This window comes from Schistocerca serialis, chromosome 7, assembly GCF_023864345.2.
Source record: "Schistocerca serialis cubense isolate TAMUIC-IGC-003099 chromosome 7, iqSchSeri2.2, whole genome shotgun sequence".
In the NCBI taxonomy this organism is placed as follows: Eukaryota; Metazoa; Arthropoda; class Insecta; order Orthoptera; family Acrididae; genus Schistocerca; species Schistocerca serialis.
This window is the reverse complement of record NC_064644.1, coordinates 340,877,328-340,887,301: the sequence shown is the minus strand read 5'-3', so window position 1 is coordinate 340,887,301 and position 9,974 is coordinate 340,877,328.

The window sequence follows — 9,974 nt, the reverse complement described above, 5'->3', positions numbered from 1 at the left end:
TTGCCAAAACCTTCCGGAAAATTGAAACTTTGTGTGGACTTCAAGGCGATGGTGAATCCACAACTAGTGATTGCAACTTTTCCTTTACCCCGCCCAGAAGATCTTTTTGACAAACTGTGCCCGGGTAAATATTTTTCGAAGTTGGACCTAGCAGATGCGTACTTGCAAATACCGGTGGAATAAGAATCCCAGAGCGTCTTGGTGGTTAACACGCATCTTGGTTTGTACCGATTCAAACGATTGCCATTCGGGTGTGCATCCGCCCCTGCATTGTTTCAGCAATATCTACAAACTGTTTGTGCGTCAGTCCCTACTGCAGCAAACTATCTGGACGATATTGTGATCTCCAGAAAGACAGAAGAAGAACATTTAGCCAATCTCAGAACATTATTTCAGGTCTTGCGACAAAATGGTTTTCGCTTGCGGAAGGACAAATGTGTGTTTTTTGCTCGTGACTTACCCTATCTGGGTCACGTAATCAATGCCCAAGGCATACATCCCAGCCCAGAGCACCTCCGTGCCATACAAGACTTGCCTTCGCCGCAGAATTTGAAGCAGCTACAGAGTGTGCTGGGAAAAATCAATTATTATCATCGCTATGTGCGCCACGCCTGTTCCATTTCAGCTCCGCTTCATCGCTTACGCCGTAAAGGTGTTCCGTTCGTCTGGACGACGGAATGCGAACGCGCCTTTCGCCAGTTGAAATCGGCGTTGCTTTTCAATACTTGCCTTACGCCATTCGATCCCCAGAAACCCCTTTCGTTGATGGTGGATGCATCGGATTTCGGGATCGGTGCTGTGCTTGCGCACAAAGATGGATCGCACGATCACCCTATTGCCTTTGCGTCCAAATTGCTCTCGTCTGCGCAAAGAAATTATTCACAGATCGAGAAAGAAGCTTTGTCTCTAGCATTTGGTGTTACTAAGTTTCATGATTTGCTGTATGGTCGTCACTTTACCATCATCACAGACCACAAACCTTTGGCATCGCTTTTTCGTCCGGACAAGCTTGTACCTCCACGTACAGCGCAGAAATTCATTCGCTGGTCTATTTTCCTCTCGCAGTACCGCTACGATATCTTGTATCGGTCCACTGCTAAGCACGGAAACGCCGATGCGTTGCCCCGTTTGCCTGTTGCGGAGGATAGAGTATTCGATTCCTCCGGACTTGCTTGCATGTTCATTGATTCGGAAACCGATGACGTGGTCGAATCGTTTCCGATTGATTTTCGTCGTGTAGCTACAGCCACAGCTGCTGACCCTGTCCTTGCTACCGTTCTGCGTTTTGTTGCTACGCAATGGCTCTTGTCACAGTCACGGATCGAGGATCCGTTGGTTCGCTGATTTTTTGCTCTCAAGGAGAGACTTTTTGTACGACGTGGTGTTTTGCTGTTGCGTTCTGATAATGATCAGTCCAGGGTCGTGGTCCCACGTTCGTTACAGTCCTCTGTCTTACAGCTTCTCCACCAAGGACATTGGGGTATAGTGCGAACGAAACAACTTGCTCGTCTGCACTGTACTTGGTTCGGAATCGATGCTGCGATTACGCATTCTTGCATGGCGTGTGCCGAACAACAATCCGCACCACTACGGAAATTCTTTGCATGGCCAAAAGCCACTTCCCCTTGGCAACGCTTACACATCGATTTTGCTGGTCCATTCTGGAATGCTCGATGGTTGGATCTGGTCGATTCATTCAGTAATTTTCCTTTTGTTGTCCGGACGTCTTCCACGACGTCATCTGCCACCATCCAAGCGTTATCAGCTACCTTTTGCATTGAAGGTGTTCCACAGACTATTGTTTCCGACAATGGCCCACAATTCATGTCCGCAGAATTTCAGTCATTCTGCAAGGCCAATGGTATTCAACATCTGCCGTCCGCGCCGTTTTCGCCGCAGTCAAACGGTGCCGCTGAACGATTGGTCAGGACTTTCAAGTCACAGATGTTGAAGTTGAAAGAGTCTCATTCTCGGGAGGACGCGTTATTGCTCTTCTTGTCATCGTATCGCTCTCAGCCCCGAGATGGTCGCTCGCCGGCTGAGTTGTTGCACGGTCGCCCTCATTGCACCTTGCTGTCTTTGCTACATCCGTCGCATCAGGTTCCTGCGCAGCGGCAGACACCTGCTTTTGCCCCAAAAGACGTTGTATACTATCGCAACTATCGAGGTTCACGGCGTTGGCTCGCAGGGCGCATTCTTCGCTGCCTCGGCCGCGCTATGTATCTGGTTTTGGGGGCCTCTGGTGAGGTGCGTCGGCATCTCAATCAGCTGCGCCTCTGTCGTCGCCCGGGTTCTGCCGCTCCCCGTCTGCTTTCAGCGACGGTGCCGTCCGGTCTGCGTCCTGGGGACCCATCTACTGGCTCGCCTGAGCCCCAGGTGTTACCGACGCTGCCTTCCATTTTGCCCCATGGCGACGCGCCGACGCCGCCGTCGCCGCCGCCTGTTCTCCCGCCGGCGACGCCCACAGTGGACGCGTCGCTGCAACCGCCGGGCGCCTCCTTGGGTCACGCGCCGCCAATCGCTTCCCGTGACCAGTTGTCCTCTGCCATGGAACTCTTGCCCGCTCCGGACCATATGTCGTCTTCGCCCGTCGGGTGCCTCGGCTCGATGGCGGTCGACCCTTCGGCCCCTACTGTCTAAGGGCGCATACACCGCATGTTGGCGTGCAGCCTGGACTAGGTTTTCAGGCGTTTCCTAGCTCCCCTCGGACCGAATGGCAGGGTGCTGGTGGCAGAGCCTCGCCTGTTGTTAGGCTCCCCACCTCGTCGCATACGTCAACATGGGGTCCTCCCCACGGTGGCCGGAAGCCTTATACCACAACCATACGCCGATTTGCGGGGAGGGGGGGGGGAGGGAATGTGGTGTCACCGCCAGACACCACACTTGCTAGGTGGTAGCCTTTAAATCGGCCGCGGTCCGTTAGTATACGTCGGACCCGCGTGTCGCCACTCTCAGTGATTGCAGATCGAGCGCCGACACACGGCAGGTCTCGAGAGACGTCCTAGCACTCGCCCCAGTTGTACAGCCGACTTTGCTAGCGATGGTTCACTGACAAATTACGCTCTCATTTGCCGAGACGATAGTTAGCATAGCCTTCAGCTACGTCATTTGCTACGACCTAGCAAGGCGCCATTATCATTTGCTATTTATCTTGTGATGCATGTTCCGTCAGACCGATGTTCACCAATTATGGATTAAAGTTAAGTATTCCAGCAGCTACGTACGTTATTGGCTATATTCATTACCTTGTCCTATTCCAGACCTCACGCCAGCCTGCGTGAGCTTAAACGCGTGCCTTTCGGCTTCACCTCCTAGTGGCTTGGCTGTCTTGCCAAGTCACAACACTCGAAATAGCCATGTCTGTGCGGACAAAAACCCTCTTGGCAAGCTTGTTCAGGAGTTTAAAGACAGGTTTGGAATTAACCTGTGGGCAGGTATTATGGACGGTCATGTGATTGGACCATACCTCCTTCCATCCAAGCTCACAGGTCCCGCATACTTAGTCTTCCTACGACACGTAATGGACCCGTTCTTGGAAGCTGTGCCATTGAATGTCCATCAGGAAATGTGGTTTCAGCATGATGGAGCACCACCTCACTTTTCACTGGCTGTCCGGAGACGTCTCAACAGACGGTATGGTGAAAGATAGATAGGTCGTGATGGTCCAACTGGCCACGTCGCCGGATTTAACCCCTATGGACTACTTCTTGTTGGGTCATATGAAGAGCCTAATTTGTGAGACACCTGTAGAGACAGTGGGAGATCTGCTGGCACTAGTTCTGGCCAAGACATTGAAGAGACACCAGGTGGGATGGAGAGAGTGTACCAGAACATGCTTCGGACGTACAATGTGTGTAACAACGTTGGTGGTCGCCATATCGAGCCGCTGTTGTAATGCATCGGTACGTTGCGGCTGGAGCCGCAGATGCTGGGTTCTTGTTGTTGTCGACTAATATAAACTATTAGGTGTAATTTGTAATGGAAATGCGTAAGTAATAATGGAACGAGTCAGTATTCTTTTCAGATGGATTGCAACAATTGTACTGGGTCACTCCTAAGTACATTCCTCACATGGATGTGGATGAGATAATCATCTGCATTGAAACTGTAATAGAAGGGAAACGATACGTTTCCGGACATGGGATCCTATTCAAAATGTTATGTACTCATTACCCTCTACATGTCCTAGAAGTTTGTAACGGGAATTTCCGACCACCCTGTATGAGACCTGTCCCCTGGCAGCGCCACCATCTGCTTGCCGCTGTCTGCCAGTTGCCACGCTGCCGACTTATTGTATAGCACTGCCCTCTGATGGCAGCATGCAGAGCTATGACATTAACTCACATGCCTGACACAAACAGAGGTAGGGTGTCAGCAGACAGTGGTCTGTCTTCCGAAAGAAGTATGAGTTCAATGCATGTTCACAACATACAGGGATTGCTCCGATCCCATGAAAAATGCAAGTGTTCTCCGAGGCATGTAATTACGTTTTCCATATGTGATCTTTTTCACTGTTTAGTAAAATTTTTGTAAGTGGCTGAGGTGCTGTTTTTCGTGATTTATACGATATCACATCAATTTCTGCATGCGTGATCGGAAAAAAAGAGGACAGGTTTCCTGCAGTTTTCCGCGATTATTTTTAGCTACATTCCTCACTTGGGTGTGGATGAGATAATCATCTGCGTTGAAACTGTAGTAGAACGGAAACGATACTTTTCCGGACATGGGTTCCAATTCAAAATGTTGTGTATTCACTACCCTCTACATGTCCTGTGTTTAGTTAAATACACGTTTTTTCACGATATGTATGATTTATCATCAAAATGACCTCTCCTTTTCCACATATACCAAGACTGTCTATATTTAGCGCTATAATTGCATTCCGTCGCTATGTAATTATGCGAGGTGAGTGTATATGTTGACGCCAATTTCGTGGCGCTGTTGCATGCACGACTGGAGAAAAGGGATCTATTTGCGTATTTAATTATTTTTTGATGGGTCGATAATTTTGAAGTATTTTGCAGCATTTGCAACTTCCACAATTAAATAAAGAAAAGAGAATGATGAGCTTCGTATTTCAAATAACGAAACACACAACCTTCAAACTGATTAAGTAAAGGATATGAAAACTTAATTTTATAAATAAACAATATACCCACTGCAATACAATTGACATTGCTTTTAATTTTGTGTCATGAGGTCCTTCCAGTCCAACAGCTCAGCACAGATTGAGTGATTTCTCCATCAATTTTGTTCTGGATCAGGCGGGAGATGGGGGGAAGGGGAAGGGGGAGGGTTGGGGATTTAGCAGAGTGGGAGACGATAATTGATTGATAAATTAAAAATGTCGCAGGATGAACATTATCCCACTACTTACATGGTGCCCCAATCTATAACATTTACCACAGTGAAAAAACTCGTAAACTTCAAAGTTTCTTTGTTATGGAGCAATGCACTTCTTGAAAACTTTGTTTCACTAACTGCAGAGCACAGACCCTTAGACAACAGTATGCATTGAAAACTGAAAATTTTAAACTAAACTCCACCCGAACAAATCTGAGAAAGGTACTGAACGACCGCCATATCACCCTCAGACTATCGGCGTCGTTACATGCGTATATGAAGAGGCGTGAGGTCAGCACACCGTTCTCCTGGCTATTGTTAGTTTATGTGACCAGAGCCATTCCATCTCAATCAAGTAGCTCCTCAATTTGTCTCACCAGGGCTGAGTGCACCTTGTTTGCCTACAGCACTAGGCAGACTAGATAGTGAGCTATCCAAGTGCTAGTCAAGCCCAACAGCACTTAATTTAGACGATCTGATGCGAACCTGTGTTACCACTGTGGGAAGGCCATTGGCAACAGTATGCACTAGCATTTGAAATAAAAACTGTCTTTGGAAATAGCACATCAGTAGGGCCCAATGTTAGTTTACATCTAACATGGTGGCCATCTTGTCTCCTCTTGAGTGTGACACTGAAAGTAGCCGAAGGAACTTCGTTATGCAATGGATACAAATGGCATGTGTATTTGGATACAATCATAACACAAAGGACACTGGGATCGATGATAATCCCCTGGATATTACAAAAGGTGAGACATGGCCCTTAAAAGTGTGTGTGATCACCACAACGACAATGCCTGCTCGGTATTGCGCTCCCTATCTGGCTACAAGTTTAGTATGGAATTCTTGTGGTAGGCTTTCCATTCACCCACCAGTGCAATTGACAAAAACACAGTGGATGTGTCACAGTACGCCTCTACAACATATATGACACACAATCACAACCACTGAGGACAGTAAAACACTTTTCTTTTATTACAAACTTTTCCACTTACACACACCTCAAAACACAAATAAAACCTACTAAAAGCGTAATCACAAAAAATGTATTGTCCCAAGTGTACAATGTCTACATTCAGAGCGAAGATTGGCTCTACACACCTATTTTCTTGTTGCTATAAGAGAGGCACAAATTAGTACACTGCATAAAACTTAGGTATTACTTATTTTCTTGTAGTTCATTATTATTATGATGTTCACGTACACTTTTCTGGTCATAAATGTAATAAAAAATAAAAATTCACTATGCAGACGACAAATTTTTATGTATCGCTCCATAAGGGAGACTGGATAAATCAGAAGAATACCAGGGATCGGAAAAATACTGGCCCATGGTCGATAAATTCATAAGTGAGGTGACAGTTGAGCAGTTTAGCATGCATGATTACACTACGGATAATTGCTTATCTAATGAAATTACCAGGTGTGGCATATTTAAGTATGAAAGTACGGGTACTGCACCTCACACAGTCATATTCATAATAAGATCCATCAACCTATGAAAGAAAACTAAGGGTCACTATAACCATCTAAATTATTGCTAAAAGACACAAAAATTGTTTTATCCATTAAATCACGAATGCAGTCAGTTATTAACCACACAAGGGATTGTAAATACATACAATAACTTGACACAAGTGGGTGGATACATGATAGAAATTATATAAACTGTGTAGTAAACTTGACCGTTCAGTGCAGAAAACGTTAATAAGTTTAAAAAAGGTAACCAGAAAACCAATGATAATTTACTAAACATGCTAACGAATTCCCCATGTGTGTATTTTCTTGCCATCATGAACCAATGAAGTATATTCCTCTCTTGGTTTTGGGAAGAAGGCAGAAAATCTCACTCATTATGTACATATTTCTAGTTGTAGCCAATGAGATCACATCCACATACACGTGTGCGACAGATCTCCCCCACTGGAAAACTAATTACTACGAGCTACTCTTCTAACCAGATTTTGTGCGCAGCTCGTGGTCGTGCGGTAGCGTTCTCGCTTCCCACGCCCGGGTTCCCGGGTTCGATTCCCGGCGGGGTCAGGGATTTTCTCTGCCTCGTGATGACCGGGTGTTGTGTGCTGTCCTTAGGTTAGTTAGGTTTAAGTAGTTCTAAGTTCTAGGGGAGTGATGACCATAGATGTTAAGTCCCACAGTGCTCAGAGCCATTTGAACCAGCTTTTTGTAACCAGATTTTGGACAAATATTCCATGTGACCTTCCCTGGACTTAACGTGTGGTCGCATTTTCCTAGTCTCATGTTCTGTCCTGTCCTTCAGATCTTGATCTTTGCTATAAGTAATTCTTTTCTTTTACACTGCAGCGATGGATTGGCAGAGAGCTCTCCCTTCCATCACGTGTGTGAAACTCTAGCTTTCAGTAGGAACATCCTTATGACCCTTGCGGTTCCACCTTGTGACTCTTTCCGTTTACCGGCAATATAAAACCACTGAGGCTGCCCTGCCATAATTGTGTCCCAGCTATCTTGTCCACCCAAAATATCTCTGGAACAATAACAGCAATTGGAAAACGACTTTCACCGGTATGAATGTAGGGCTGTGGCCCTTGAATGTACATATTTGGAAACATTCTAAAACGAAAGCATATGTGTTTTTTAACAGAAACTTATGTTTTTTTAAATGGATCTCTTCAGCAATCCATAGCATGACAAAGCACACACACAATGGCGTTGATTGCATCGCAATATTCCCATTACATCCCGAGATATTAAGACGCGAAGTTGACGCTTGGAACACCCGACATGCGCTGCTAGCGCACGTCCTGAGGCTCAGGCGTGAACCCCATGCTGCCCGCAATCGCGATGTGATTGACATGCGTAATCACACTTCCATACTTATCAAGAGGTCCGAAAAGAATAATACGGTCTGCTGCCATCCTGCATTAACATCATACAATCCAGCAGGTATTTATCCCACAGGCTAGGGTTAATGCGGTTCTGTAACATATCTGTGTACCGCAACGTTAGTCACAAAGCAAACTTCGCTTATCGTTAATCCGTTACTAAAAAGGTAGTGCCGTTCAACGTTAAAACTTTACTTTACTGTAGATCTAGAGCAAGTGACAGTTAATCATTCACTCGTAATAGTAAATTTCAGGTTGATGGTTTTAGTGAAACGAGCAAGTGGACTAAAAGTTTTACCGTTGTTTAGGTAAAAATGTTTTGATTTGGGAAGTTCAGGTAGGACATAGAAGAGGAATGTAAACATGTTTAACCAATTAGTTTTATAATCACATAATTATCAATGTTATGTTTATCTAATGTGTTAAATGACAAATTGTTGCAAACAAATGTTTCTTAACATCACCGGATAAAATGGCCCTTTGTAGAAACTTCCACTGTGATACCAGCACTACATACTAAACATAGCGTTCACATCTCATGCTCAAAGTGATGCCCATTGGCTTGCGTACATAGGGTCACTCTGCGGATGAAGGATGCCCTACTTCGTGCTACTGTTTCCTCTTTGATGGCTGTACAAGCATCAATAATGCGTTGCTTCATGTCCTCTGGTGTTGTTGGTTCATGTTGGCAAACAGCATCCTTCACTGCTCCCCAAAGAAAATAATCCAGCGGTGTAAGGTCCGGAGATTGGGCAGGCCACCTTACTGGGCCACCTCGTTCAATCCACCTACCAGGGAACTTACGGTTCAGAAGTCGTCGTGCTCGTAAGGCGTTATGCGCAGGGCATCCGTCATGCTGATACCACATGACCATTCTCCGGTTCGGAGGTACGGTGTCCAAGAGAACAGGAAGATTGTGTCGTATAAATCTGGAGTATTGTCTGCCATTTTGGATGCCATTTATAAAGAAAGGTCCGATAATGGTATTTCCAATAATCCCACACCAAACATTAACTTTCCACGGACGTTGATGCTCTACCTGACGGAGCCATTTTGGATTGTCTGCGGACCAATAATGCATATTCCTTATATTGACAATTCCTTTGTTGGAGAATGGTGCCTCGTCGGTAAAGAGAACATCTGCAAAAAAATTTGTATTAGTCAGAAGTTTTTGCTGAGCCCACCGACCAAATGTTACCCTATTGCGGAAGTCATTTCCATGAAGATCCTGGTCTAAATAAACATGGTAAGGATGAAATTTATGACGTTTAAGAATACGCTGTGCACTTGATTTCGACACACCAACTTCACGTTCAATTTGACGTGTGCTGATTTGAGGATTCACAGCTATGGTAGCGAGCACAGCAACTTCAGCACGTTCATCTGTGCGTGTTCTAGGACGATGTGGAGGGCTTGGATTTAAGCTTCCCGTTTCACGTAGACGAGATGTGAGACGACCAAACATCCGGCGCGAAGGCGATGGCTTGTCAGGGAATCGTCTTCTGTACAGTCGTTCTGCCTGAACAGCATTTCGTCCACCTACAACAGGGTACAGTACGGGTAAGTAGAGTAGGGTAGAAAACAGACATATTAACTTAATAATCATAATGTTCGCTAACAGTACTATCAACAAACAAGCTATCTCATAAAGTATTTCACGTCAACGTACATTCTCCATAGATCAGCAGCATTTCTACCATATCTTCATGTGTGTACATTATACTGTACAGTATAAGTTCCACAACACAACGTTTATTCACAATGTGTACT